At 44.7% G+C, this 6,000-nt stretch overlaps 1 protein-coding gene across 1 annotated transcript in view; it reads left to right on the top strand.

Moving 5' to 3' along the window:
- The first annotated feature begins 1,984 nt into the window (after window positions 1-1,984).
- CDKL2 (cyclin dependent kinase like 2) overlaps window positions 1,985-6,000 on the top strand; it is a 522,774-nt gene continuing 518,758 nt past the window's right edge. The window contains exon 1 of the mRNA XM_078677465.1: window positions 1,985-2,414. The gene's annotated coding sequence lies outside the window, so the exon portion shown is untranslated. The remainder of the gene's footprint in view (window positions 2,415-6,000) is intronic.

Genomic DNA, 6,000 nt, shown 5'->3' with positions numbered 1-6,000 from the left:
ACCAGGGGGCGGGCCGCAGCCCCCGGGGTTACACAGGGCGACTGGGCGAGGAGTCATGGTGCCCCCCCAGCCAATCCTGGCGCAGGATTGGCTGGTCACTACATAGCCCGGTTACATAACCCCTGACGGATAGCACGGCCGACTTTGGTGCTGGGAAACCAGGTTCGAGCCTCTTATCGAACCATAAAAATGTATACATGACTTACTTTGGTGTTAAATAGATATTTAAAAAAACAAATAAAAATGATGTTCCGACTAAGGTGTGAAATTGGTGTTGAATAAATACATGTTTTTAAAAACAATTAATATTAATCATGTATCATTGGTGCTGGAGTACAAGGTTCGAGACTGGTATTAAACACTGACAAGCTGTGTGCTAAGTTATATGATCATAAAAATACATGAATGATGGATGCAGGATGGGTGGATGCATGAATGGATGCAGGATGAATGATGGGTGAATGGATGGGTGGATGCATGAATGAATGATGGATGCAGGATGGATGCAGGATGGGTGGATGGGTAGATGAATGAATGATGGATGCAGGATGGATGCAGGGTGGATGGATGGGTGCATGAATGAATGATGGATGCAGGATGGGTGGATGGATGCAGGATGGATGCAGGGTGGATGGATGGGTGCATGAATGAATGATGGATGGATGGATGGATGGGTGGATGCAGGAATGGATGGATGATGGATGGGTGGATGGATGGATGGGTGGATGGATGGATGCATGAATGAATGAATGATGGATGCTGGATGGGTGGATGGATGGATGAATGAATGATGGATGCAGGATGGATGGGTGGATGGATGGGTGCATGAATGAATGATGGATGCAGGGTGGATGGATGGGTGCATGAATGAATGATGGATGCAGGATGGGTGGGTGGATGGGTGGACACATGAATGGATGCAGGATGAATGATGGGTGGATGAATGGATGGGTGGATGCATGAATGAATGATGGATGCAGGATGGGTGGCTGAATGAATAATGGATGCAGGATGGATGCAGGGTGGATGGATGGGTGCATGAATGAATGATGGATGCAGGATGGATGGATGGATGGGTGGATGCATGAATGGATGCAGGAATGGATGCAGGAATGGATGATGGATGGGTGGATGGGTGGGTGGATGGATGGATGCATGAATGAATGATGGATGGATGGGTGGATGGATGGATGGATGCAGGGTGGATGGATGGGTGCATGAATGAATGATGGATGCAGGATGGGTGGATGGATGGGTGGACACATGAATGGATGCAGGATGGATGATGGATGGGTGGATGGATGGGTGGATGGATGCATGAATGAATGATGGATGGATGGATGCAGGATGGATGGGTGGGTGGATGGATGGATGGGTGGATGCATGAATGAAAGATGGATGCAGGATGGATGGGTGGATGGATGGGTGGATGCATGAATGAATGATGGATGCAGGATGGATGAATGCATGAATGAATGATGGATGCTGGATGGATGGGTGGATGCATGAATGAATGATGGATGCAGGATGAATGCAGAATTGGTGGATGGATGGGTGGGTGGGTGGATGGATGGATGGGTGGATGCATGAATGATGTATGGATGGATGCAAGGTGGTTCGGGCTCGCTCGCTGCGCTCGCTCGCTACGCTCGCTGCAATATGCAAATTAGTTTACGCCTCACCACTTTCAAATGTCACCAGCCGCCCCTGGTGTGTGGCAAGGCGCAGAGTCTGTTTACTTTTTGTGTGGTGTCTTGGCACATTCAACAGCTACTGTGGTGGTGGGGGGGGGGCAGGACAAATAAAGGTCGGGCGTGTGTTCGTCTCTGCAGTCGAGATGCGGCTGTGTCAGGCAGGTACTCTGGGGCAGGTCCGGCGGACTGAGGTACGTGGGCAGGACCGGCCCCTGCCTCGGGAGCCTGTGTCTACGTGTGGCGTTGCTGCCGGAAAGGCCCTGCAGGCTGCTCTCGGGGCTGCCTCAGCCGCAGACACTCTTGTGTGTACACAGAGGAGGGCAGCTGTTGCTCTGGGTAACCTTCCTCTTCCAGTCCCCACAGGATCTGGCTGCCTCTCTCTCGCGCAGCGACACACACACCCCGGCAGGAACGAGCCGCTCGATCGGCTCTCACCGCGGATGGAAACAAGACCCGGCCCGGGAGGGTGACCGCGCGCCCGACCACCTGGAGATTCATGTGCCTTCAACGAAAAAGTTTGGTTTTCGATCTGGGTCACTTTGCAAGGTTTTATCTTAAGCGCGTGTACCAGGGTTGTGCAGAAAGACCGATAAAAATGCAATCCTTATATTTCAAACACGCACTAGCAGCGATCACCGCCTCATCCTCCCTCTTCTGAAGCATCTCCCTCCGCGAGGCGCCCGCCTGCCCGAGAGCTCGAGGGGGCGTAGTCCACTTGAGGTAGGTCCGCATATTGTAATCGTCCGCGTTTTTTGCTGTTTTTGAATCTAGCATTCGATACTGCTGGTTTAGCATCTAAACGCTCCCGTGCTTTGCAGATAAGGTAGCACTGGCAGTGCTGTCCCCCCTCCGACCCCACTTAATGGAACTCTGCTCTCCTGGGGGCTGATTTAAAAGCCCCTTTTGCCACTTTTACTTCATGTTTTCCATGTTAAAAATGACGCAAAAGTGGGGTAAGAGGCATTGTAAATCTGCCCCCTCGTGTTTTGGGTCTTGACTTGAGAAAATCTACTATCTGTATATATATGTATATAGAGATAACTCTAACCACTAGTATATGCAGTAGACCTTTGTACTCTCTACTATTCCTATGTGACTCTTAAAATTTATCCATTTGTATCTCTTCCTTGAGTGACTTTACAACCTGTACATTTGCAAAAAAAAATTCTGTTTGTATCTCTTCCTTGTGTGACTTTACAACTTGTACATTTGCAATTTTTTCTCTTTGTATCTTTTCTTTAACTCATGTAATCCTAAATCCTTATGTATCGCAACTGGTTCTTATGTAAATCGCTCTGACACCTTCGGGTAATGTTCGCGCTATATAAAATCGCATTAAATAAATAAATAAATAAATAAATTGGTCCGGTACTGAGTACCAACACTTTTTTTATTTTGAGAGGGAGAGTACCTGCACTTTTCTAGAGAGACATAATACTTTTAATTGGCGAGTACTGGCACTTCTCAAACACAAACAGGTACTCTGGTACAGAGTACTTGCACTTTTATTTTTCCATTTCAATCACTGGGTAGCAGGAAGTATATGAGATGAAGCGTTGTGCCCAGGGTCAAACCTTTTGGTCGAGTGGGGAAGCCTGTATTCGAAGGTATGTGTTGTAGTTCTACAGGAGACCCTACTGTACAACACATCTGCTGATGGCTATGTTGTCTGATAAGGAAATGCAAACAGTGCCTTTACTGGGGCACAACAATGGGAAATGGGTCAAAAGGTTTGGGGGCTTATTTAAAAGGGGATATATGGGAAAAAATGACGCACTGGCGGCGCATTGGGCTTGTAAATAAGCACCATGGTGTCTTGAAAGTTGCCACCTGCACACTGATTTGCATGTGCCCGAAAATGAATGCTGTTTTTGGCCTAATAATTCAGCCAGTGGTTAAATGTGACGTCTGTTTTAATGCCCACTTCCACCCAGATCATGCGATCAGGGCACAGGAAGGCTTGAGGTAAAAAGTTGGATCAAATCTCAGAGGATCACCTGTTCCTTGGGTGACATGACGCTAGACCTTCATATTTATTTGAGTGCGCTTGTGCGGTATTGTATATGACAGAATACAGATTATTCCGGGCTACACCCACTCCTGATCTAGTGTGTGACTAATATGGTCTGAGAGTGTGATCAAGCATTTGTGTGTACCTGCAGGCATACATTGTTTCTGGCAAAGACCACTACAATTTGTATAACAAATGTAAACGCAGCTTGGCAAAATGTAGAGTTTTCGGTCTGCAATAAGCCCCAAAGGTATAAAGGAGTGGAAAAAAATGACACAGCATGAGACTGTTGTTTTGTGAAGGTTCTATCGCAGTGCTAACCAGCGCCTTCAATGCTCTACCATTCTGTGAAAAAGTGCTTAATTACAAAACATTCAAAACAGCTGTGCCCTTAGATATTAGGAATGTGGGTTTCAGGAAACGTTACTTTTTGGGCCATTGCCCTAACAATTTAAATGGTTGCACTATAAAAAATACTTTTTTAAATTCTGTCAAAACTGATAACTTCTAACAAAATGTGCACGTTTGCGAAGAGGTGGTGGAGGGGCGGGGCTTAGTGACGAGGCATCCCTGAGGCTCTTCTACTGCCCCCCCCAACACCTCGATCCAAAATAAAAGCTTCTAAGGACACCGCCGTTATTCTGGAGAAGTTTCACTCCATGTAATGGATGGATATCAGCTATGCAGGGTCTCTGTACACGAGATGGAAACCCACCCTGTGAAAGGATTTGCAGCTCATCCAAGACTTTAAGTGGGCCTGGTCCCTCCGGGTCCCAGACCCACTAGTAATTAAAAACAGACACTGAAACTGGTGCCGTCAATGTAAAAATAATTTCTCTTGGGTGATAAATCACAGATGTCTAACTGCATAACATTCAACCATACACCATCCATGAGAACACTCAACTGACTAAATGTATTTTAAAGGTAAAGGCCCATAAATCAATTATAAACACATAGACAAAAACAATTTCAAATATTACAGAAATTCTTATATTAAAATCACAGTTTCCTAAAGTTTGAAAGACCCAAATTTAGATCAGTTAAAAATTGTATATCAACAAATTCATATATAAAACAAACATAATGCTTAAAATATAGGAGAGACAAAAAAACAAGTGAAACATTGAAAAAACATCATGGTTCGGTAATTTCGATGGAATCAAATCTGTTGGAGTCTATCAGTGCTCATGTACTTAGACTCAAATGTTCCTCGAATATAACCATGCATGTTTGTTTTGTGTATGAATTTGTTGATATACAATTTTTAACTGATCTAAATTTGAGTGAGTAGCACGCTACTCCGGAACCCATAAAGGATTAGTGTGGAAAATTAGTATAGTGAAATATGACAGTAATTTGAGAAGTGGATATGTTATTCACTTATTTGGATAGAGAAGGGTAGTAGAGGGATAGAAGATGGAAAAAGGTTTGCATTTATATAGTGCTTGCTACCTCTGTTGAGGTGTTGAAGCGCTTTTTTGGCGAATAGCGCGCTACTCTGGAACCCATAAAGGATTAGTGGTGAATTAGAATAGTGAAATATGAAATTTGAGAAGTGAACATGTTAGTCTGTTATTTTGACTGAAAAGGATAGTGGAATGTTAGAAGAGTGAAGGGTTACTTATAGCTTCACATGAATAAGGGGAGAATGGGATGAGGTGTTGACCTTGTCATGAAGCGAGTCACTCGTGTGCACATCAATGGGTACAGGATTACGGATGTCAGAGTGTGTGTCGGAGCTATAACTATATATTCAGCGTTAAACATACATATAGTTTTGCATTTACATGTGCAGAGTGACCAGCAACATGTTACTAGAGATAAACGGGCACACTATTTCTGCATGGTTACTGCATGTGCACTGCTGTAACTGCACTTTAAAAACACTATATTGCAATAAAAATACATTACTCTAAAGGCGTCGTTTATAATACATGTATGTGGTATTTTGATTATGTTACATTTCTCACATTTGTCAGTTACTGTAAATGGGAACCATAATGCTTTAAGATGCTGAGAAGGTCTTCTTGAGGTACAGTTTTGGGCAATATACAGGAGACATGCCACACTCTGGAGCATATTTACAAGCCCTCAGAACCGCCGGAGCGTCACTTTTTTGGCACTCCAGTAGCGCAGCTCCATTTTCCATATTTATAAGGTGGCGCTAAGCTACTTTGAATGGCTTAACGCTTAACGCCACCTTGTTAATATATGCCCCTTTCCGCCGTAGTCCTCTGCAGCAAAGGGGCATGCAATGGGTGTTACTCTGGGTGTTCCACTGCAACACCCAAC

Source organism: Lissotriton helveticus, chromosome 2_1 (assembly GCF_964261635.1).
Source record: "Lissotriton helveticus chromosome 2_1, aLisHel1.1, whole genome shotgun sequence".
Classification (NCBI taxonomy): domain Eukaryota; kingdom Metazoa; phylum Chordata; class Amphibia; order Caudata; family Salamandridae; genus Lissotriton; species Lissotriton helveticus.
This window is presented reverse-complemented; position numbering and strand designations above follow the sequence as displayed.